The following is a 25,657-nucleotide window of genomic DNA, read 5'->3' as shown; positions in this document are numbered from 1 at the left end:
TTTCAATAATAATAGTAAACAGGACAAATAGAGAGAATAAGTCTCCTTAACAGGGGCACAAACAGCAATAAAAACTGACAAGCATTCTTATGCCTCTGCACTCTATCCAAAACTAAATAAAAAGTTTTGCCTTTAGTTATATTTAAATGCATTCCCTGCATTAGGGTAAAAATATCCCAGGATTTGTATGCTCCCAACCCCTTCAAAAACTCTTCCCTGTGTCCTCACTCAATCCAGCGCTGTGCCCATCTGTAGGCACTCTCCTCTCTCTCTCCTCACAGTACACGGAGGCAGCAGTGGGAAACATTGGCTCCTGTTGCTGTCAATCAAATCCTGTGAGAAGAAAGAGGGGGCAGGACACACACAGTTCAGCTTGGGAGCGAACCTGCACGTGTGCCACCATAAGAAGAGGAGGAACTGAGAGTGCTAGCGAGGGACCCCAGAAGAGAAGGTTTGGTGCCGCTCTGACACATACCACTACACAGAGCATGTAAATAGAACATGTTTAGTATTTTAAAAAATAAATAAAATAATTTAAACTTTACAACAGCTTTAAGAGAGTCATAAGCATTGTTCTCTACGACTTGGCTCAGTGCATACATGGACCCCCCCTACTAGTTCAGTTTCTAAAGAAAACATTATTAGTATGTTTAAAATGCATAATAAAATTTAAACTGACCCATTACGGTTTGCGTTTGTAATGAAGAAGAAAGTCCACCTGTTTGTATTAATAAGGACATTCCCACTATAGTAGGGGGCTCATGTTGAATTGGTAACAGGCCCAAAGTTCTCCATGGCCAGTTCAGTGTTTAAGGGAAAGCAATTAGAATATTTTGAATACATTCTATAAGGATACACTAGGAAAAAGACTGCATTACACTTAAAAAAGTAATGTTTTCCCTTACACAATTGTTAAAATTGCCAGGGAAATGCATTTAACTACTTGCCGACCAGCCGCCGTCATTCTACGGCGGCAGGTCGGCTCTCCTGGGCGAGAGCCCGTACATTAACGTCATTAAAGTCCGTGACTCCCGTGCGGGCACCCGCGATTGCTTGTTTACACACACAGCTCCCGCTGATCGCCGCCATTACTAGTAAAAAAAAAAATATTAATAAAAATGCCATAAAAATACCCCCTATTTTGTAAGCGCTATAACTTTTGCGCAAACCAATCAATAAACGCTTATTGCGATTTTTTTACGAAAAATATGTAGAAGAATACGTATCTGCATAAACTGAGGAAAAAAATGTTGTTTTATATATTTTTGGGGGATATTTATTACAGTAAAAAGTCAAAAATATTATTTTTTTTCAAAATTGTCGCTCTATTTTTGTTTATAGCGCAAAAAATAAAAACCGCAGAGGTGATCAAATACCACCAAAAGAAAGCTCTATTTGTGGGAAAAGAAGGACGCCAATTTTGTTTGGGAGCCACGTCGCACGACCGCGCAATTGTCAGTTAAAGCGACGCAGTCCCAAATCGCAAAAAGTGCTCTGGTCTTTGGGCAGCACTATGGTCCGGGGGTTATGTGGTTAATGATATTTCAATTTTCTTATTTTAATCGTGATTTAATTTATTTATATGGTTGCAGTGTTAATCTTTACAGCATTACACAATTATTTGAAATTTTCTTTTGAGTTATACCAAGAAGAGGAACACCAAGGGTTGTTGATCCGCTGATTGGAATAGAATGATATGCGGTTTGGTATATTCATACGTGAGCACAATTTAGATATGTTTGTATCCATTTATTTATAAAATAGTACAGTGGAACCTCGGTTTAAGAGTAAGTTGGTTTGAGAACATTTTGATTTCCGAGCAACTTTTTAAAAAAGATTCTGACTCGGTTTGCGAGTGTTGACTCGCAAGACGAGCAGAATTCAAGCTAAATAGGTCTGCAGTACCTAATTTGGCCTGAGGTACGGGGACACAGAAGCAGAGCAGAGACAAAATAGGCCTGCAGTACCTCATTTGGCCTGAGGTACGGGGACGCAGAAGCCGAGCAGAACTGAAAATAGGCCTGCAGTACCTAATTTGCCCTGAGGGTCCGGGGCGCAGGAAACGAGCCAAAGTCAGCCTTTTCAGCCTTTTTGGTGCTCTCTGGCGCCCCCCACCTCTGGCCACATTTGGTACTGCATTCCATTAAAGTCAATGCAGAACAAATTATTTTCATTTTCATTGACTTCAATGCTATTACATATCCAATTATTTGGTACTTACAGTAAAGTTGTGACCATAAAGGGGTTGTGAGGTACATTGAAAACACATACATATTAAAGCGGAACTAAACCCATCCTGTGTCAAAAAAGTTACATTCCTGGCACGTGCCAGGAATGTAACTGCCACATTGGTTCTTAACCAAACTGTCAAACCATCAAATGTTTGGTTTCATAACCGATCCCATGTGCAGCATCATTGCATTTGAAGATCAAACTGATTCTTATACGATAGGAGGGTTTAGTTCCGCTTTAAGCATATGCACATTTAGATGAAGTCGTTATAATGATTTTCCGCCTTGCCAATTTGATGTCCATACTGTAAAATTTGTGTGCCATATTTCTGCTTAATATTTTCCAATTATTCGTTTGCCTAGCTCCTAGACTACTAGTAATGCTTTGATTATTCTCATCAGTACTAAAAGATGTAATACACCAGTTTCCTAATAACACTGGCCCGGATTCAGTAACAATTGCGTTTTTTTTACGGAGGCGCAGGGCAACGTTTTTGCCCTGCGCCCCCGCAATTTTTTTGCGCTGCCCTCGATTCACGGAGCAGTAGCTCAGTAAATTGCGCGGACGCGCCGGCAAAATGCCCGGCGTAAGCGCGCGCAATTTAAATGATCCCGTAGGGGGCGGGAATCATTTAAATTAGGCGCGTTCCCGCGCCGATCGTAGAGCGCATGATCCGTCGGGAAACTTTCCCGACGTGCATTGCGGCAAATGACGTCGCAAGGACGACATTTGCTTCAAAGTGAGCGTGAATGGCGTCCAGCGCCATTCACGAATCACGTACGCAAAGTACGTAAATTTAAAATTTCGCAACGCGGGAACGACGGGTATACGTAACATTGGCTGCCCCTGCTAATAGCAGGGGCAGCCTTACGCAAAAAACGTCGTACGGAAACGACGTAAATTGCGTATGCAGGGCTCGCGCAACGTTGTGAATTGGTGTTAGTATGCAATTTGCATACTATACGCTGAGCACAACGGGAACGCCACCTAGCGGCCATCGCAAGAATGCAGTGTGTGTGAAAATATTGCGCAAACTTGTAAAAAGGTGAAAAGGTGGGCGGCCAACACACAAAAAATATTTGTAAAGGTAATGTGTAAAGAGAAGTGTAGCGCCAATATATCTCAACTCCACTTTGGTAAGAACCGAAAGGAGAGAGATAATATAAGATTGGAAATAATCCAAATGTGTACTTAACACCGTGAGGTGTAGTGACAATTATTTGTAATTGAGAATTTTATAAATCCTTCAAAAATAAATAAATAAACTTGTGAAGTGGGAATAGACACCTATAATGCAAAAATAGTCTGTGAGACAAGTATTCCTGTGTGAATATTAATGTGAACCTCAGAGGATCAACATACACCTGTTGCCAGTTAAGTCCTGTTAGGAACTCAGGAGAGAGATGATGGTACTCTCAAATAAACACACACTACAGCAATTAACCTGCAAAGGCAGGTGAGCTATAGGTTCAAAACAAGTTTTTTTGGAAAAACATCTTAAATCATATGGGATGATATTAAATTCGCATAAATTATATATAGTCCAATCCCCTGTTGGGAATAATACATATATATAGTCCTTTTTGATTGTATAAATATCCTCAGTAGCACGCTTCAATCAGACTTTTACGAGAGAAGAAATAACTGGGTACTCTTACCAGAACACGATGACCCACTCCTCATCTTACGATGGGTGGGTCTCCAAAGCTTGTACGGGCCGATTGCCCTCTCTGGTTACCCTTGCGATGTAATTTCTCTCAAGGCCTCTCCAGCCTTATGTAGTCTCCAGATAGTGGTTGGTGCAAGATTATACTCACAGACAAAAGGACGCAGATGTTCTCCAAAAAAAGTTAGGTGATGGAATCAGTGGTTGATCACAACAGAGTATGTGGAAAAAGCAAAAAAAGAGAGCTCCACATAGTGTAAAAAAGTTACAGTTTTAATGAAAAAACTTCAAACTTGTGTCACTGAAAAGAGTGAACACTCTGGATAAAATAACACTTTGAACAAAAGTTTTTTCCCAAACAAAGTTCAGCAATAAAAATCAAAATCAAAAGTCCAACAAAAAGTTATAAAATCCAAAAGACCATGCAGCAAACCAAAAAGCTTTTCAATCCAATAAACGGACAGAAAATATCCACAGATAATGCAGGTGATGGCGGTATGACCTGTGTACCCTACCGGTTTCGTCGCTATAAGGACTTCTACTGGGCGGTATACCGCCCAGTAGAAGTCCTTATAGCGACGAAACCGGTAGGGTACACAGGTCATACCGCCATCACCTGCATTATCTGTGGATATTTTCTGTCCGTTTATTGGATTGGAAAGCTCTTTGGTTTGCTGCATGGTTTTTTGGATTTTATAACTTTTTGTTGGACTTTTGATTTTGATTTTTATTGCTGAACTTTGTTTGGAAAAAAACTTTTGTTCAAAGTGTTATTTTATCCAGAGTGTTCACTCTTTTCAGTGACACAAGTTTGAAGTTTTTTCATTAAAACTGTAACTTTTTTACACTATGTGGAGCTCTCTTTTTTTGCTTTTTCCACATACTCTGTTGTGATCAACCACTGATTCCATCACCTAACTTTTTTTGGAGAACATCTGCGTCCTTTTGTCTGTGAGTATAATCTTGCACCAACCACTATCTGGAGACTACATAAGGCTGGAGAGGCCTTGAGAGAAATTACATCGCAAGGGTAACCAGAGAGGGCAATCGGCCCGTACAAGCTTTGGAGACCCACCCATCGTAAGATGAGGAGTGGGTCATCGTGTTCTGGTAAGAGTACCCAGTTATTTCTTCTCTCGTAAAAGTCTGATTGAAGCGTGCTACTGAGGATATTTATACAATCAAAAAGGACTATATATATGTATTATTCCCAACAGGGGATTGGACTATATATAATTTATGCGAATTTAATATCATCCCATATGATTTAAGATGTTTTTCCAAAAAAACTTGTTTTGAACCTATAGCTCACCTGCCTTTGCAGGTTAATTGCTGTAGTGTGTGTTTATTTGAGAGTACCATCATCTCTCTCCTGAGTTCCTAACAGGACTTAACTGGCAACAGGTGTATGTTGATCCTCTGAGGTTCACATTAATATTCACACAGGAATACTTGTCTCACAGACTATTTTTGCATTATAGGTGTCTATTCCCACTTCACAAGTTTATTTATTTATTTTTGAAGGATTTATAAAATTCTCAATTACAAATAATTGTCACTACACCTCACGGTGTTAAGTACACATTTGGATTATTTCCAATCTTATATTATCTCTCTCCTTTCGGTTCTTACCAAAGTGGAGTTGAGATATATTGGCGCTACACTTCTCTTTACACATCGCAAGAATGCAGCCTAAGATATGCGGGCATAAGAGCCTTATGCCGCGCATATCTTAGGCTGCAGTCGGCGTAACGAGGTTCCTGAATCAGGAGCATTCGTTACGCCGGGGCAAGTAAGCAATTGCGCTGTGTAACCTATGGTTACACAGGCGCAATTGCTTCTTGAATCCAGGCCACTGCTGTCTTCTGATTACTTCGCAGTTCAGACAGAACCACTGATGTTCTAATGCATTATCACTTCAGGAGGTGACTGTCACCATCCACTATCTCTTCCCTCCAGCCCGCCTCTATAAAATGATTCTGCAGTAACTTTAGTTCAACATCAGCTTGCATCTGGTAGATAAGAAGCCAATAAAAGGCACAGCACAAGAAGAATAATGAAACAGAATTCCTTCAGTTTAATCAAATAGAATTTAATTTTAATGGATCCTCCTAACCCAGATTCTGCGTTTGTTTCTTCAGATGTTTTTGTTACTCTGATCTTTAATAAAACGAGATAAAAGAGCAACCTTGCGTTGAATTGATATAAAAGAGCCTTTCAAGGATGGACTCTTCATCCAGCTTCATACATTTTTAACCAACCCAAACTTTATGTACTTCTCATCTGTGACTGTCTGATGTTTTTCCCTGATAAGGATTCTCAGCTTCATTTAAAATGATTCGCCTACAGTTTCCACATGTGATAGGATGACAACACAGGAGAGCAACTGGGAGACAGAAACATCTGTCACTACATAAAAGAAAATCCTTAAACAAGGATCTTTATGATGGGATTAGCAGGAATTAAGGCTACTTTCACACTGCCAGCGCAGAGGCGTCGGCGGTAAAGCGCCAGCTATTTTTAGCGGCGCTTTATGGTAGCTTTTGCGGCACCATTCGGCTGCTAGTGGGACGCTTTCAACCCCGCTAGCGGCTGAAAAAGGGTTAAAATCGCTGCAGCAGCACTTTGCTGGAGGTGCTGCCCATTGATTTCAATGGGCAGGGGCACTCAAAGTGGAGGTTCACCCTAAAAACAAGTATATACCATTCAATCCAGCATACTGCCGACATGTACAGTATGCTGTTTTTTAATTTTTTTCGGTTTACATACCGTAGTATAGGTATTTCTTCCCCCGGCTTCCGGGTAGTGAATCCCGCGGGACTGGGCGCTCCTATTCGAGACTAAGTGATTGACGTATGACAAGAGCTTTCCCCCGGCGCATAATGCGCGTCACCAGTTTCCGAAAAAAGCCGAACGTCGGTGCACAGGCGCCGTATAGCGCCGACTCTCAGTTCGGCTTCTTTCAGAAACTGGTGACGCGCATTATGCGCCGGGGGGAAAGCTTTTGTCATACGTCAATCACTTAGTCTCGAATAGGAACGCCCAGTCCCACGGGATTCACTACCCGGAAGCCTGGGGAAGAAATACCTATACTACTGTATGTAAACCGAAAAAAAAAAAAACAACCAGCATACTGTACATGTCGGCAGTATGCTGGATTGAATGGTATATACTTGTTTTTAGGGTGAACCTCCACTGTAAGGCTACTTTTACACTGCCAGCACGGTGGTACTTGGCTGCACTTCTTCTATGGATCACAAGAGTACAGTTCGTTCTGCACTCATGTGAGCCGTTTTCAGCAGACAGCAGGCTGAAGCCCGTTGTCAGCTGATGTCACAGAGCCTGTCTATGCTGAGGCAACATTGCAACAATGATGTTGACATCCACCCACATGCATGGACCGGCAATCGTCTCAGCCTCTCAGCGAGCCGCTGAGAGACTGAGCCAGCCCCTCCCATCCCCTCCACAGCCCAGCGCAACATGAGAACCGAGCAATCGGTGGTATTAGTTCTCATTGTTAGGGGGGACAAGATGCAGCATCGGACTGATGCTACATCCACCTAGGTAACTATGATTGGGGGAAAAAAATCCCATACAGTGGAACCACGGATCGCGAGTAATGCGGTTAATGAGCGTTTTGCAAGATTTTTTTTTTAAATCCTGACTCGGTTTGCGAGTGTTGTTTAGCAAAACAAGCAGAATTTAAGCATCTGCGGTGTGCAGTACTGCATTTGGCCAGAGGTGCGGTTCTCGAGTGTTTCCGAGCCTTTCTGAGGGTTTCCCAGTGCATCCAAGTGCCCAAAAAAATTGGAATGGGAGTCGTGGAGAATGCAGGACATTTTTTCATGGATCATAAGGGTCGTCAAGGTATTCTTTACCACTGAAAATGAGACAGACTTTTTTTCCAGGCCATTGCTATTGTTTGTTTGACAACGATAAATAGGTATGTGGCTAGTTCGCCACAAAAAAATGTGAGGTTGTTCCGAGCCAGGTGGAAACTGGAAACAGTGTAGCGCTACCCCCGAAGGAGCCGCTGGTTTAATTTGGGCCTGTACTCTACGAATAAACCCCACTAACTTGGCTCTATCCCCTTGGCACACCAGTAGTCTGAAGGGTGTATTGCAACCCCCGCTGGGCTGGGGAGCACAATAACAGGTATACAATATCCAATGACAATGTAATAATAGTATTACTTGAATCATGGATGGTCCCTCCAGATAAGAAATGCACTTCACACAGTGGTATATTTAGATCAAGAGAATGAGTTTACTTTACATGAACTCAAAGAGAAACAAGCATAAGTCTAGATCATTAAATGGATAACTATTATGCTACAACACAATATGATTTCGCAAGGGCCCTTGCGGAAATCATCAGACACTTATAAAGTAAAACGGGTCTACACTGAAGAACGGTACCGTTACTTAACCTAAGGTAGGCAGTCTATGCTAGCGAGCGCCCCCTAGCGGGCAGTCCTGCAAACAACCAAAGTCACGTTGCGGCCGGATAGTGCACATTAAAATTTTAATCCACGAGTGGCAAATGATAAGGTGAGATTGATTAAACAAAGTATCCTGAACGTTGGTGAGCTGATCGCTAGCCAGCGTCAGTCACTTCAGTGTAATAACTATGAACGGTGAAAGAGGCCTCTACACTCCAGATGGAGGCCCTATACGTGTTACTGGCCTGTGGGATGATAATGGGTTAACTGTCTAAAAGGATATTTTCAAGCTGAGCATCTGCCTGAGTTCTCCTCAGAAGGTGTGTTGATAAATCACTGCTCCACAGTACAAGGATCCTGGATGAGGGTTCTCCACTGTTTCAGCTGTCCGTTGGGCTGCCTCTCCAATCTCTGAGAACACAGCTGGATCTGGAGTCTTGCTTCCTCCCGGATGGCTGGTCTCTCGGTGAATCCAGGCCCACGGCTGTGCTGTCAGCAGCTCTGCCCAGGAGAAGATGCAGATCCCAAGAGGGAGAGAACAGCCCCTCCCTTTCCTTAAATAACCTCTCATATCCTTCTGAGTGGCTGAGCAGAGTTGTCACATGTTCCAATAACACAGGGCATTGTGGGAAGTGTAGTCTGTTTCTCCTACGAGTCAATGGAGTCCATATCTCGGGCTACTTGTAGTCCCACAATGCATAACTTTCACAACAATGTCTAACATATTTACAAGCGTGAATAAAGTTCCAGCAGGGATGGCCTGTCATTAGATTCTGACAGGATGACCCCGCTACAATAGGGTTATTCAAGAGGGGAAGTAGCGGCAGGAATGGGGACATAAGTTTGCCGTATCGAGTCCCATAATTTCAGACTGTGTATCATGAGGGGGCTGGCAGAAGAAATTCGCATTTTAGGGGATAGCCACAGTAAGGCAGAGATAGGGACCGGCGCGCAGTTAGGCACCTCCACTGCACTGCCCTTTTAGCATGTTGCAGGTTCTGTGAGGCATTATTCCTAGGTTTAGATCTACTTTTAATTACAATGTTATATTTCACCCTAATATTTATTTGGGATAGTGTGATGCAAACCTGGTCTCCAATTTTATAATCAGTAAAAATATCCAGTTTACAGGAAAATCAGCAGAAAACCCTAGCAGTCCATAGTCTCACCAATCATGTATACAAGCTGAGGAGAGATGACCTGGATCACTGCCTAGAGCAGTTGATAGATTATGCCTGTCATGTTTTAGAGAAGACTTGAAAATACAAGCAAGCAATTTTATACAGTTTTTATGGAACAACCAGTCGCATACAGTTTATTTCATCTACTGAAAAAATGAAAAAAAAAAAAAAACGGCTTTGAAGTGTTGACGTTATATATATATATATATGTGTGTGTGTGTGTGTGTGTATATAATATATATATATATATATATATATGTGTGTGTGTGTATATAATATATATATATATATATATATATATGTGTGTGTGTGTGTGTGTGTGTGTGTGTATGTATATATATATATATATATATATATATATATACACATACAGTATCTCACAAAAATGAGTACACCCCTCACATATTTGAAAATATTTTATTATATCTTTTCAGGCCTGTGCATCCCCATGCAGCCAACCCCATTGATGTCAATTGAGAGGCAGTATTTGCATGGACACGGCTGATGTTGGAAGCAAATTTACAAATAAGGTATGCTCTTCTCCTTTCTGCTCCTCAGTTGTTGTCCTCTTCACACCCGCCCACCCCCCTTCTTTATGACCTAATAATGTTTCATAACTGACTGGTTTTAATATCCTAGCTGGAACCTACAAAAATGCAATATGTAACTAAACACATACAATACACAATTTGGTAGAAAGTATTTGTTTTTGTATGGTAGTATTATAAAGTGTGAATACAAAGAAATTCTGTGCTCTGATGGGTTGGACATGTGGGGCCAGATTCACGTATAATTGCGGCGTCGTAACGTATCGCATTTACGTTACACCGCCGCAAGTTGATTGATTCACAAAGCACTTGCCTGTAAACTTGCGGCGGCGTAGCGTAAATCCGTCTGGCGCAAGCCCGCTTAATTCAAATGGGGCGTGTATCATTTAAATTGGGCGCGTTCCCGCGCCGATCGTACTGCCCATGCGCCGTCCCTAAAATTTCCCGACGTGCATTGCGCTTAATGACGTCGCAAGGACGTCATTGGTTTCTACGTTAACGTAAATGGCGTCCAGCGCCATTCACGGACGACTTACGCAAACGACGCTAAATTTCAAATTTCGACGCGGGAACGACGGCCATACTTAACATTGGCTAGACCACCTAGGGGGCAGCTTTATCTGTACGCCGCGTATCTCTACGGAAACGGCGTACATTTACTGCGACGGGCAAAGCGTACGTTCGTGAATCGGCGTAACTACACATTTACATATTCTACGCAGACCGCAATGGAATCGCCACCTAGCGGCCGGCCTAGAATTGCAGCCTAAGATCCGACGGTGTAAGTCACTTACACCTGTCGGATCTTAGGGAGATCTATGTGTAACCTGATTCTATGAATCAGGCGCATAGATACGACCGGCCGGATTCAGAGATACGACGGCGTATCAGGAGATACGCCGTCGTATCTTCTTTATCAATCTGGCTGTAGTATGTAATGCATGTCACATTTTTTACAACCAGTCATGTGACAAGGTCATCCAGTGCCAAGGACAAAAATGGCAAACTGTGTCCCCTCCTCTATAGGGATAATAGTGGTGCTGCGGCACCATGCAGTCTGAAGCCTGTGAAAGTGTGCCCATTAGAAGATGCATGGGAGTGCCATCAATGGCACTGCTGTGTGTATGTGGTCTCAGCATCAGAGGTGTTGAGCATTTTAGAGCCCTGTCCTAAGCAGTGCAGTAGTGATCACAGAGAATGCATCTTTCAGCTGGAGGTGCTCTTGTTGCTGTCGGCTGCAGCTGAAAGATCGATTATTTGCGATTACTACTGTGCTGCTTAGGAGAGCTCAGCTAGGGCGGCAGTTAAGTGTGTGCAGTGTGGAAGCACACAGTGGGACTAGGTTGCAGGATGGTGATTTATAAATACACTAAGAATGAGAGATAAGGCAGAGTTACAGTGCAACGAATGAGGGAGAATCACAGTCTTTTCTGTCAGTGAGGCAGGAGAACCACAGAAGCTCTGAGTGCGCCCCTCACAACATATTAGGACAGCACCCAGGACAGATGCTCCTTCTGCCCACCCTCCTTGGCCCTGGTTACACCCATTGTAAATAATAACGGTATGATCACATGACCCCTGATGACGCCAGACGTTGATGACGAAACACATCAGTTTGTCTAAGGTGTGACGCGTCACTTCTGCTATTCTTCTTGGAACACAGGTGGATCAGCGTGCCTGCCTAGTTTCATGGGCTCTTGAAAGTTTACTAAACTGTAATGCCCTGTACACACGATCGGAATTTCCGATGGGATAACATCTGATGGAATTTTCTGTCGGAATTCCTTTCAAGCTGTCTTGCATACACACTGTCAGACCAAATTCCGACTGTCCAAAATGCGGTGACGTAAAAGACTACGAAAAGAGCCGTGAAATATTAAGTTCAATGCTTCCGAACATGCGTAGACTTGATTCTGAGCATGCGTGGGTTTTTTTTCTCCGTCGGAGTTCCACACAGATGATAGGAATTTCCAATAGGAATTTATTCCATCGGAAAAAAATAAAACCTGTTCTATTTGTAAACTCTGACGAAAAAAGTCCAATGGGGCCCACACACGGTCGGAATATCCGATGAAAAAATTCTGTCTTACTTTTTTCATCGGAAATTCCGATCGTGTGTACAAGGCATTAGTGTATACTTTTTTTAGAAATAAATAGTTGCAATTTACATCATGAGGAGTTCTCTCTTTGATACTGTATATGTTTAACCTTCATTGGCGGATCTTTCATTTGGGGGCCGTTTACATTGGAGGATACATCTCTCTTATTCCCCATGCTCATTTGACTACCTGTGATGGGTGTCATATCGGTTTGGTGAGTAGGATGTTTGCCCATTAATCGGTGAAGGACTGCACTCTATTCTTCACAGAAACAGGAATACTTCACTAACTTTATTGAATATTTTTTGGTGGAGATTTAGGGGGGGGGGAGGGGGGCGAGCACCGCCTGCGGCCGTTGTTGATCAGGAGCTGTTCTCCCAGTGATTGCCTATGGCAGAGAGCATTGAGGTAGAGGAGGACCGCGGTATCACCGAGCCCCGCCTCCTCCTAACCCCGCGCCTGTATGACAGAACGCACCTCAGCATTGGACCCACATTCTATTACAGACGCAGGGTTAGGAGGAGGCGGGGCTGTGTGTGAGAACGAGCAGAGCAGAGAAAAGTTCAATGTTATGCTATTACAGCGGGCTATACCACTCGGTGATACCGCGGTCCTCCTCTACCTCAATGCTCTCTGCCATAGGCGATCTCTGGGAGAACAGTTTTCCGATCAACCACTGCCTCCGGCGGTGCTCGCCCCCCCACTCCACATCATGCAATGAAGCGGTGAGGCGCATTTAATATTAAAGGTTGTCAGGTAAAGGGTGGCTAATTACCTGCTCTTCCATTTAAAGGGAAATGTGTAGGTGTTAAAGCGGTTCTCCACCCTAAAGTGAAGTCCCGCTGATCGGAACCCTCCCCCCTCCGGTGTCACATTTGACACCTTTCAGGGGGAGGGGGGTGCAGATACCTGTCTAAAGACAGGTATTTGCACCCACTTCCGGCCCGGCATTCACGGGCAAAAGACGGGCATTGCGTCACATCCCATCGCCCCCCCGTTGTGTGCTGGGAACACTCGGCTCCCAGCACACAGCGGGAGCCAATCGGTGGGCGCGGCGCGACTCGCGCATGCGCCGTAGGGAACCGGGCAGTGAAGCCGCAGTGCTTCACTTCCTGGTTCCCTCAGAGTGGATGGAGGGGGGAGCAGCAGGGTGACGAGCGATCGCTCGTCATCTGCTGCGGACGCCGCTGGACTCCAGGACAGGTAAGTGTCCTAATATTAAAAGTCAGCAGCTGCAGTATTTGTAGCTGCTGGCTTTTAATATTTTTTTGGGGCGGAACATCCGCTTTAATTGACAGTGGGTTATACCGCTCGGTGATCCCGCAGCTCTCCTCTTTCTCCTGTCATGATCTGGCCACCAATGGGGGCACAGTGAGTCCGCAGTGGGGGCACAATGAGTCCGCAATGGGGGGCACAGTGAGGCTGCAATGTGAAGCATGGTGAGGCTGCAATGTGGGGCATGGTGAGGCTGCAATGTGGGGCACGGTGAGGCTGCAATGTGGGGCACGGTGAGGCTGCAATGTGGGGCACGGTGAGGCTGCAATGTGGGGCATGGTGAGGCTGCAATGTGGGGCATGGTGAGGCTGCAATGTGGGGCACGGTGAGGCTGCAATGTGGGGCACGGTGAGGCTGCAATGTGGGGTATGGTGAGGCTGCAATGGTGGGCACAGGTGAGGCTGTACTGAGGGGAACTGATAAAGTTAATATTTATTTTTGTAACTTAATTCTGCATGAAACATTTAAGTGTCATTTCAGGAGATAATTTATGAGGGCGTGATTAGTGGCAGAATTAGGGGTAGGGGTTGGGCAGGGAAACTGGTGGCGAGTAACCCTTGAGGCCTGGCTAGTGGATCAAGACTTGAAATTTTGACCCCTGCTTACACAATATATGTGGTTTATTAATGCGGTATTGAAATTTAATCTGTTAATTTTTTTTTTTACACATAGACGATCTTGGTCTCACTATGGGCTGCTCTTTGTAATAATTTGCATTTATTATTATTGTTATTGGACTAGGGTGCGCACTTATCACGTGCACGCCCACACTATCTATTGCATGGAACCACGTACAGGTACGTTTTTTTTCACGCAGTAGAGCAGCCCTGCCGCAGTATATAAGCGGTGGGCGGTCTTTAAGTGGTTAAACAGAAAAAGCAACCTTTTTTCCTTTTTGGGATAAAGGTTTTACATAAATAAAAGCTGACCATTGTAAGCACCGTTGTCAGTCTTAAATGGTTTAGTTCAACCCTCTAACTGCCGCTTTTGCTGGACAATCTTCTCTGATAAAGAAAATTGAAGAAATAACAGACTTACTGGCAGGATCACCAGGTCAGGGCTGTCTTAAAAGCATCATGGGCCCCTGGGCAAAGTAATCCTCTGGGGCCCCTACCAGCCTGCCCCAATTTCCGCACCTACTTTTTAAGAAATAAAGTATAAATAGTTGATAGAATTAAACATATATAGGTAGATTCAAGTACCTATGCCTAAACTTGCGGCGTAGCTTAGTGTGTTTAGGCTACGCCGCCGTAAGTTAGCTAGGCAAGTACATGATTCACGATGTACTTGCCTGCTATGTTACGGCGGCGTAGCCTAAAGCGGGCGGGCGTAAGGGCGCCGAATTCAAATTTGTGTAAGGGGGGCGTGTTGTATGTTAATTGTGCTTGACCTTAAGTTTTTCAAGCTTTTTTTCTTAACTGCACATGCGCCGGGCGCCTACATTTCCCAGTGTGCATTGCGGCTAAGTACGCCGTACGGGCCTATTGATTTCGACGTGGACGAAAAACTATGTAAATCGCTATTCGCGGACGACTTACGCAAACAACGTAAACATTTTGAATCTCAAAGCGGGAACGGTGGCCATACTTTAACATTGCTATTCCATCTAATAGATGGAATAACTTTAGGCCTGATAATGGCTTACGGAAATGGCGTAAATGTACTGCGGCGGCCGGGCGTACGTTCGTGAATCGGCGTATCTACTAATTTACATATTCTACGCCGACCGCAATGGAAGGCGCCACCTAGCGGCCATCCAAAATATTGCAACCTAAGATAGGAAGGCACAATACTGGGCTCAGGAGGGCACAGTATAAGTTCTGGGACGCTTCCTGGGACACGACCATATCGGGAGAATTTAGTAAAAAGCATGACTGTCCCAGCAAATCCGGGACAGTTGGCAAATATAATGAAATGCAAGATTATTGTGGGGCCCCCCATGTATCTGGGGCCCCTGGGCAGTGCCCCTGGGCAGATGGCCCTGCACCAGGTAAATATACATTGTAAAAACGAATGCAGCCACCACATCTAAGAATTGGTAAAGTTTTTTTGGGGGTTTATATTTATTATCAGATCTACTTTAGACAGGTTTGTTGAAAATGTGTTAATAAATAACGTTTGTATGTATTGTAAAGGAGAAACCGAATCAAATCAAACAGACCTTTTTCTATCTGTATCTTGAAAAAACAGTGATTCTGTTTTGCTTGCAGGAAACACATGTAGCTGGAGGAATGCACTTACATTTAAAGGATGTGTCAGTCATGCATATTTCAGTGCTCATAGCGGGGGAGACTCAGTGGTAGTTAGTAAATCTGTTAGATTTTTCCAATTCAGCTTCAATATGATTCTGTAGGCAGATAATATGGCGGTAGCTGTCAAATGCAATAATTGCTTGCGTGTCATTAGGTATTTATATATTCCTCCCTTCTTCTTCTAAATACATTGACTGATTGCCCCAACGCCTAGGTTTTCAAGCCTTTTGACTTTATTAATATATATCATTGATATGATAATTTAAAGACTCCCAATAGTTTCAAATGTGGCCATGGAAAATACTATATACGGTAGATATACATTTCTTCTGTTTTAAAAGAATCCCATACTTAAAAGTCAGCTGAAAATGATGTAGTGCTTTTTACAACCCCAAAGCAAAAAGCTAGTGCTTAATAAATAAAAAATAATATATATGTATTTATATATCGTATATATGCCACAATACGTGAATACATGAAAAGTACATTACTTTTTTTTGTATTTTTGACTTGGCAATTAACCACTTACCTACAGGGCACTTTCACCCCCTTGCTGCCCAGGCCATTTTTCAGCTTTCAGCGCTATCACAATTTGAAATTTTTCATAACTAGTCCGTAAGCAGGCCGCGCGGGCCACAAAGTCGCTCAGTTCCTGGACTCCAGATCCTCCTTCAGCTGGAGCAATGGGCTCCGGCCACGCGGTCTCTACCTCCGCGGTGACGGCTCCGGAGGACCTATTCACATGGTAGTCCCGCGGGGGTCCGACCACTGGCATGGTCACAAACAGCGGAGCCCGGCATCGCTGGCATCGGCCAAAGGGCAGGAGGCGGACGGCCAGCTCTTCACATCTGGGGCACATGAGGCCCAACATCTCTGTCCCCTCAGAGGACAACAAGACAAACTGTCCCGCCGTGGACAGCCGAATGCCTGTATCCGTCACGGGCACTCCGAGCTCTGCAGACTCACAGAGCAGCCCTGGTGTAGTCACAGGGCATCTTAGGGCAACCGAGGCCTTCAAAGTTTCGGACATCTCTCTAGCAGTGATCCGTCCCGTTCGAATAAATTAGTGGCTCTGCCCCCTTGGCGCAAAATTGGGCGTTTCTCCTCCCCATTTGGCACTAAATTCTCTTCATGTAGCACACAGGGGAGGGTGGCTCCGCTCACTTGAAACAAACTTGTCCGGACACGCTGCAGGCGCGTGCTAGGCCGCACGCACGCCCAAGTTTAGTGAGGCAAGGTTAACCCCCTCTGCGCCGGACAGTTCAAAGTACACAACACCGGACACTCTTCGCTCTTCAATAAATAATCTCACTCTCTGGTTGCCAATGGTAATGGCCGAATCCCGGACGAGCCCCCACGTGTAGCGCTCACCCCCGAAGGAGCTGCTGGTTGATTTTGGGATCGGCCTGCTAAGTTACCCTGGCGATGTCTAGGGGTGCAATTGTGAGTACAGTGGCAATGAGCGAAGGCTCAGACAGCCAATAAAAGGGTTTTCAATGCTTTATTATCCAGGCCAAACATGGCCAACATCAACACGTATTAGGAAGGTCAAGGTTGATGAAGGAAAGAGAAGAGAACCTTGCGGTATCAGGCCTGGATATTGAATGGAGCAATCAATACTGCTCTGTATAGTACAAATTGTAGTATCTCGTCGCCACTCTGCTCGGAGTGGGTAAAGTGCCCCTGGACAGACCCCCACAATAGGCCTGACAGCCAAAGCGTCACTCTGAACTAGCTGGGAGGAACGAGTCTCTCTCACAGACCCGGCTCTAGGGCCTCTGCCACAGGCCAGTTTCAATAAAGGACTTGGGTGAATATAGAGAGCGAATCCTCCCAGTTGACTTTTCCTATATGGGCCCCCCGGATGACAGCAAGCATACCTGTCAGTGGTCCGGATGCCCGATCCCAGACGGGGATCCTCTCTGCAAGTCATGGGACCCAGTGGAACACTGGGATCCCCTTTCTCCTCCGGATGAGGTTCGTTGCAGCTGTCAGCTTTGGCCATGTGGGCCGCGCTGGCGGGGTCCAAGGATGCGCGTACCCTGAAGGTGGATACCGCACCTGGAACGGGGACCCCGTGAAGATTTTCTAACACATGACCCCTGTGACAGATATACTCTCCCCCAGCATGCCCCGCGAGGGAAAACTCCTCCCATTGGCTGCTGGGGAAAACTTGCTCTGCCAGAACCCCTCTGGCGCCAACTGCCGACAAAGGGTGGTATTGCACCCCCTTGACCACAGACTGACCCAGTGGACATTTCTGGGATGACAGAAGTCCCAAATTTAGTCAAACACGAATGGGAGCAAAGTAACTCTCCCATTCCTACTAACTTTAGCGTAACGCCCATGCTTAAAGCATACATATACAAAAAGAATAAAAGTAAACGACAAGCTACAAATAAATAAAAATAAAGAAAGTGATAAAAAAAAAGAAAAAAAGAAACAAAAAAATATTTGAACTAACCGTGCCACCCCTACCATGCGGTTGCCATTCTCCGTTAATTTGGGGGAGGGGGGTCGGTTGTCGGGGAGGGGGTGCATTGCGGAACCTGGCCTTGGGGCGGCAGGGAGAGCAAATCTGGCCCTGAATGTACGCTGAGTTGCGTGTGCGTGGCTCAGTGTACATTACACTTGGCAAGCAGGTGGAAGCATTTATGACAGAACAGACCAATAGTGACTCTTCTGTCATAAACACCCTACCAGTCAGCAGGTTTGAGTTTAATTCTGCTTTAAAGGCTGAACTTCAGACAGCTTATTTATTTTTACATACAGCCAGCCATAAATGAATTTGCCATATCATCAGCCCCTTATCATCCCATGAACAGCAACACTCAGACTGGGAGAGGGAGGGGAAGCACTAGCGGCCAATCAGGCTCTGATGCACGTACATGTGTTGCACACACAGAGACCATGGGCTAGATTCACTTAGATCCGCGTGATTTAAAATACGCTGCCGCAAGTTTGAGAGGCAAGTGGGTAATTCACAAACCACTTACCTCCAAACTTGCGGCGGCGGATCGTAAATCCCCCGGCGGAATTCAAATTCCGCGGCTAGGGGGAGTGTACTATTTAAATCAGGCTCGTCCCCGCGCCGATTTAAATGAGCATGCGCAGTCCGTGAATTTTCCCGGCGTGCATTGCTCCCACTGATGTCGCTAGGACATCAGTGGTTTCGACGCTTACGTAAACGACGTCCATCCGTATTCCAGAACGACTTGCGCAAACGACGTAAAAAAATTCCAAATCGATGCGGGAACGACGGCTATACTTTACATTGGCTGTGCCTCATAGAAGCAGGGGTAAGTATACGCCGGGAAAGCCGCTACGGAAACGTCGTAACAACACTGCGCCGGGTCCGCGTATATGTTCGTGAATTGGTGTATCTCGCTGATTTACATATTTCTCATTGTAAATCAGCGGGAACGCCCCCCGCGCCATTTTTAAATTGCAGATAAGATCTGACGGTGTAACAGAGTTACACCTGTCGGATCTTAGTCATGTCTATGCGTAACTGATTCTATGAATCAGGCGCATAGATACAACCAGTGTAAGTCAGAGATACGACGGCGTATCAGGAGATACACCGTCGTATCTCTCTCTGAATCTGGCCCCGTTGATTTTACCATACACTGGTACTGCTTTAATTCCAGGATCACATTCAGTTATGGTTTTCTCCCACTCGGAATTTTGCTGCACTCAGAAAGCCTTCCTTACAGTTACAGAAATGTCATGAATGTAGGCATTTAATAAATGTATAGATGTGCAATACAAAATAAAAGTGCGTGCTTATTTCTGTAAATCTGTAAAACACACACACATATATATATATATATATATATATATATATATATATATATATATATATATATATATATATACTATATCTTACTATATTTTAAATAATATTAATAGTTCGACTGCAAATAGAGGATTTTCCATATTTTATCTTTTATGACTTTTCTTTAATCCATTGTACAGTTGGATGAACCAACGTGGCCGCAATTATGTCAAAGAAACATTCTGCACTTACTTTCCACATTACAGCATGTATGAGTCACGTCACCTGCTAAACATTGCTATTTACTGCTTAGCGGCTTACAAAGCCTATACACAAACCTGCACCACCCTCAGAAAACAGACTTCAGAAATGTTATCTACGATCACGGTTAATTATCAGCTTCAAGATCTCCAAGTAGACTCAGAACATCTCCAACCTTTAAATACAGATTCATTGTAATGCGTCTCTTTTAGATTGTTATCAATAACGGAAGCTTCGTAGATCAGATTCTTAATCTGCATTTGGAATACAAAAATACATTGGCCCGGATTCAAGTAGATTTGCGCATTTTTTACGGAGGTGCAGGGCAACGTTTTTGCTTTGCACCCCCGCAAATTTACTGCGCTGCCCTTGATTCACGGAGCAGTAGCTCCGTAAATTGCGTGGGCGCGCCGGCAAAATGCCCGGCGTAAGCGCGCGCAATTTAAATGATCCCGTAGGGGGCGGGAATTATTTAAATTAGGCTCGTTCCCGCGCCGAGCGTAGAGCGCATGCTCCGTTGGGAAACTTTCCCGACGTGCATTGCGGCAAATTACGTCGCAAGGACGTCATTTGCTTCAAAGTGAACGTGAATGGCGTCCAGCGCCATTCACGATTCACTTACGCAAACTACGTAACTTTCAAATTTCGCGACGCGGGAACGACGGGTATACGTAACATTGGCTGCCCCTGCTAATAGCAGGGGCAGCCTTACGCGAAAACCGCCGTACGGAAACGTACGCAGGGCTCGCGCAACGTTGTGAATCGGCGTTAGTATGCAATTTGCATACTATACGCTGAGCACAACGGGAACGCCACCTAGCGGCCATCGCAAGAATGCAGCCTAAGATATGCGGGCATAAGAGCCTTATGCCGCGCATATCTTAGGCTGCAGTCGGCGTAACGAGGTTCCTGAATCAGGAGCATTCGTTACGCCGGGGCAAGTAAGCAATTGCGCTGTGTAACTTATGGTTACACAGGCGCAATTGCTTCTTGAATCCAGGCCATTGTATTTTATATATTATTTTTACATTATATTACAATATATTACCAAAAGAATTGGAACACCGGACTTTACACACACATGAACTTTTATGGCATCCCAATCTTAGTCGGTAGGGTTCAATATTGAGTTGGCCCATACTTTGCAGCTATAACAGCTTTAACTCTTCTGGGAAGGCTGTCCACAAGGTTTAGGATTGTGTCTATGGGAATGTTTGACCATTTTTCCAGAAGTGCATTTTGTAAGGTCAGGCACTGACGTGACAGGAAGGCCTGGCATGCAGTATCTGCTCTAATTCATTCCAAAGGTGATCTACCAGCTTGAGGTCAGGACTCTGTGCAGGCCAGTCAAGTTCCTCCACCCCAAACTCTTTAATCCACGTTTTTATAGACCTTGCTTTGTGCACTGGTGTGCAGTCATGTTGTAACAGGGGGTCCAAACTGTTCCTACAAAGTTGGGTGTATGAAATTGTCCAAAATGTTTTGGTATGCTGATGCCTTAAGTGTTCCCTTAAGGCAGGGGTGTCCAAACTTGAGGGCCGACCATTTTGCCTGACATTCTTTGAACCATTAAAATTTGGTCTTATGCCTCGTACACACGACCGAGTCTCTCGGCAAAAACAGCAAGAAACTTGCTGGGAGATATTTTTTTGCCGAGGAAACCGGTCGTGTGTACATTTTCATCGAGGAAACTGTCGAGAAACTCGATGAGCCAAAAAGAAAGCATGTTCTCTATTTCCTTGACGGGAATGGAGAAAATTGGCTTGTCGAGTTTCTCGATGGCTTCACAAGGAACTCGAAGAACAAAACGATGTGTTTCGCCCGTCGAGTTTCTCGGTCAAGTGTACAAGGCCTAAGTGTGTTCCTCTAAGCACTAATACACTGCCCAACAAGAATTCTCTTGCCTTTGTGGCTGTGTGTGGTGAAGAGATGAGCTTGGGCGTATTATTTGGATATACCGTATTTATTGGCATATAACACATGCCTTCACTTTAAGAGCGAAGTTTCAGGGAAAAAATAAATACATTTATAAAGAACTGTGAAGCAAAATAAGGGTCAGCGCCCATCTGCGGCCTCACAAGTACCTATCTGAAGACCCACAATTGCCATGAATGTAGCCTCACCATTGCCAGGAATGCACCCACCATTGCCATGAATGCACCCGCCATTGCCAGCTATCCACCCACCATTGCCAGGAATGCACTCACCATTGCCAGGAATGCACCCACCATTGCCAGGTATGCAGCGCCATTGCTAGGAATGCACTCGCCATTGCCAGGAATGCAGCACGATTTGCCAGGAATGCAGCACCATTGGCAGGAATGCAGCACCATATTTGCCAGGAATGCAGCACCATATTTGCCAGGAATGCACTCACAAGCGCCAAAAATTTATTACTGGAGAATCTCCTGTTTACACAGCGGCCTCTTTAATAGAAAGTCCTGCCTCCTTTGATGGACAGAACAGTCGTCCAATGGCAGCGTGGGACTTCCTATTACAGAGGTCGCCCGTAACCAGGAAATACTCCTGTGTGTGTACGGCGGCGGCGCTCGTCCTGCCTCCTCCCTGTCCCGTTACAAGGCATATACATCTTTTGTGGCCCCTGCGCTGGGAGATCGTCGGGGGCCACAAAAGATATATATGTCTAAATAACCCGGCGGTGACTCATGTGCTGCCACTGTGCCCCAAATGCTGCCACTGTGCCCCAAATGCTGCCACTGTGTCCCATGTGCTGCCACTGTGCCCCAAGTGTTGCCACTGTGCCCCAAGTGTTGCCACTGTGCCCCCCGTTATCTGCCCGGCACTTACCTTGTCTCGGGTGGGCAGTGGGTGACGGCGGCAGGCGGCGAGCGGTGTCCATGTCCTCCATCTTCACCCCGATTGCTTCTCCCGCCCGCTCCTCCTCTCTTCTTGTGCTGTGATTGGATGCCTGCAATGTTAGAAAAGCGAAGGAATCCACTTTCCGAACAGCTGAGTAAGAAGCGAATGCACAGCGTTGTACCCACTTCTCACTTTTTTTGGACGCCTATTAGAGCCCATGGCTCTAATCAGGTGCATCAAAAAAACACCACCACCGCTGTAATTCAGGTGCCCGGTGACCAAAAATGGGCTGGGCACCTGAATAGGGGGTGTCAGCAGCGACCATAGATAGATTCCAGGCCCCCTGCAATGTAATGGCATAATGAGCTAATACGCATCACATGCTAGCACATTGTGTAAGACTTACCTGTAAAACTAAGCCCTCCAGCGGCGCGGTGTCTCTGATGACGGTTTTTCATCTTCACCTGCTCTTCCTTTCAAGTTAGCAGGCTCTGGCTATTGAATGGGTAAGCTGCAATGACATCACTGCCGCATTTGTGCATGGGAGTCACAGCCGTGGCACAGCTCTCTCAATGGACAGCATGCGGTCCATTGAGAGAGCAGTGTGCATGCCCCGGTGACATCACTGGCTGCTGCTCATTAAAATATCTCCTAAAAGATGCACGTTTAGGAGGTATTTATTTTACCTACAGATAAGCTTTATTTTGAGTTTGCCTCTAGGTAAAAGCTGCATAGCAAACTTTACTTCCACTTTAGAGGCAGGCAAGAATCTGCTGTAACATTTCATAGAATCCTTGCTATGTATATTCAGCTGAGCAGGAAAGGGTTGTTTTTTCCCCCTTAAAGTGAATGTAAACCCAATTCATGAAATTTGAGCTGGGCACATATATCTGCAGTGTTTTGTTATCTCTCTTCAATGAGCTAAGTCCCGTAGTCTCCTAAGTCTCCTGAACCGTTCCTCTGTTATCAGCCAGCCTGACAAATTCTCTCTGTCCAGGGAGGTTGCTATAAAACGATTAGCAGGCAGATAGCTCTGTTACAAAACACCTCTGAAGCCCTGTACACACGATCGGATAACTGATGGAATCTAATCCGATGGATTTTTTTGTCGGATATCCGATGAAGCTGACTTTCATCAGTCTTGCCTACACACCATCAGTCAAAAATCCGACCGTGTCCAACGCAGTGATGTAAAACACTACGACGTGCTGAGAAAAATGAAGTTCAATGCTTCTGAGCATGCGTCGACTTGATTCTGAGCATGCATGGATTTTTGACCAATGGACTTCCAAACAGACGATCGTTTTTTTCTATCGTTTTTTTATTAATAGGAACATTTTAAAACGTGTTCTATTTTTTTTCACCGATGGAAAACAAACTGATGGGGCCCACACACGATCTGTTTGTCCGATGAAAACGGTCCATCGGTCTGTTTTCATCAGACAAACAGGGCTTGAGAGTCTCTGCCTATAATGAGAGGGGGTGTGTGCCTTTCATCCAATAAGCATTGTTAGCTATCTTGGCTGTATGCCCAGACATCACACTCTGTTGAACAGGAAGAGAACATTTTCTTACACGATCTGAACTTTCTAAACAGTATATAAATGTGAAGACAGCAGATATACATGTAAAACCTATGTAGAGAGATTTGGTTCATCTCTGTGTATCATCTGAGGCTGTTCACTTCACTGGGTGTATGGAGGGGTTTACATCCACTTTAACAAACATTGGCATTTCTCTTTGCATTGAAATCTTGCAGCTAAAGCTTATACTTTAGTTGTCGTTATAATAGTTGGCCAGATAGCCTTTTGGCCCTTTATATTTCTTATAGGCTTTACAAGTGAGTTCTTGATGACAGAGTTATTTGTTCATAGGTCTGTGTTGGGAAGGACAGGCGTTCTGCTAGGTTTCCCCTGAAGAAAGCCAAAATTAGCCAAATTAGTAACTTGGTGGGGTTAGTTGTACAGGTAGGGTGCTCATACCGAGGAAAGGCAAATAGGACATTTGACTTAAAGTGGTTCTAAAGGCAGAAGGTTTTGTACCTTAATGCATTCTCTGCATTAAGACAAAACACCTTCTGTATGCAGATCCCCCCTCAGCCCCCCCTCCCCCCTTATACTTACCTGAGCCTGATCTTGATCCAACTCTCTCAGCTCACTCTTTCCTCTCTGGACTGAGAGCCAGCAGCACAGACATTGGCTCCTGCTGCTGTCAATCACAGCCAGGGAGCAGAGAGCACGGAGCAGGGCCAAGCCACACTCTGTGTGTCAATGTTTTAGCTTGCTATGGAGGCACGTGACAGGGGGGGGGAAGAACCAGAGGTGTTGACAGGGGACCCAAAAAGAAGAGGATTGTGGCTGCTCTGTGCAAAACCGTTGTACAGAGCAGGTGAGTATAACCATGTTTGATATTTTAAATAAATAAAAAAATAAACTTTTATAATCACTTTAAGTGTGTATATCAGTAAGTGAGGGTATATGAGCTCTAGGCCTTAGATGCAATACAATAGAAAATAATTTTGGCAGTTGAAGCAGTTTACTGCTCAAGGCCAAACACAGAAAATAGCAATCATAACACTCGCACCCTACTGCAACAGACTGTCACGAAATCTCAATTTCTTTCTTCTTCTTTATGTAACAATGACATTTAAACAGAAATTGGGAGGTCATTGTAATAGCCACAGCAGGTTGGTGAAACCAAGACCACACTATAGAGCAGTGATGGCGAACCTTGGCACCCCAGATGTTTTGGAACTACATTTTGTATGATGCTCAAATACACTGCGGAGCCTCATCTTTTTACAGAATTTAATGTTTTAAGAGGGCTAGTTTTTTAACCTTTCATGACCAAGAGCCATTAAAATCTGAGTTCTAAATTCAAATTTAGCAGCGGAAAAGGTGCATATACTGTAAGTTAACTCATTTTATTAGTTACACATGAATTTTATTTGGTTCAACATTTTAATAAACACAAAATAAATAATATGGTATATATTTAATTTTTAATAGTATGATTGCTACAGACAATTACTGTACTAAACAGAAGCATGATGTCATCTAAAGTCTGCAGTGGCCTCTGGAAGGTAAAATATATATTTTTTTAAA

At 44.6% G+C, this 25,657-nt stretch overlaps 1 protein-coding gene across 1 annotated transcript in view; it reads left to right on the top strand.

Annotated features, from left to right (window-relative positions):
- Window positions 1-25,657, top strand: part of LOC120927445 (synaptotagmin-like protein 5) — a 270,163-nt gene that overhangs the window by 43,992 nt on the left and 200,514 nt on the right. The window contains exon 2 of the mRNA XM_040338125.1: window positions 9,955-10,050. The gene's annotated coding sequence lies outside the window, so the exon portion shown is untranslated. The remainder of the gene's footprint in view (window positions 1-9,954; window positions 10,051-25,657) is intronic.

Source organism: Rana temporaria, chromosome 2 (genome assembly GCF_905171775.1).
Source record: "Rana temporaria chromosome 2, aRanTem1.1, whole genome shotgun sequence".
Lineage (NCBI taxonomy): Eukaryota > Metazoa > Chordata > Amphibia > Anura > Ranidae > Rana > Rana temporaria.
The sequence above is the reverse complement of the archived record's forward strand: the minus strand, read 5'-3'. Positions and strand labels throughout refer to the sequence as shown.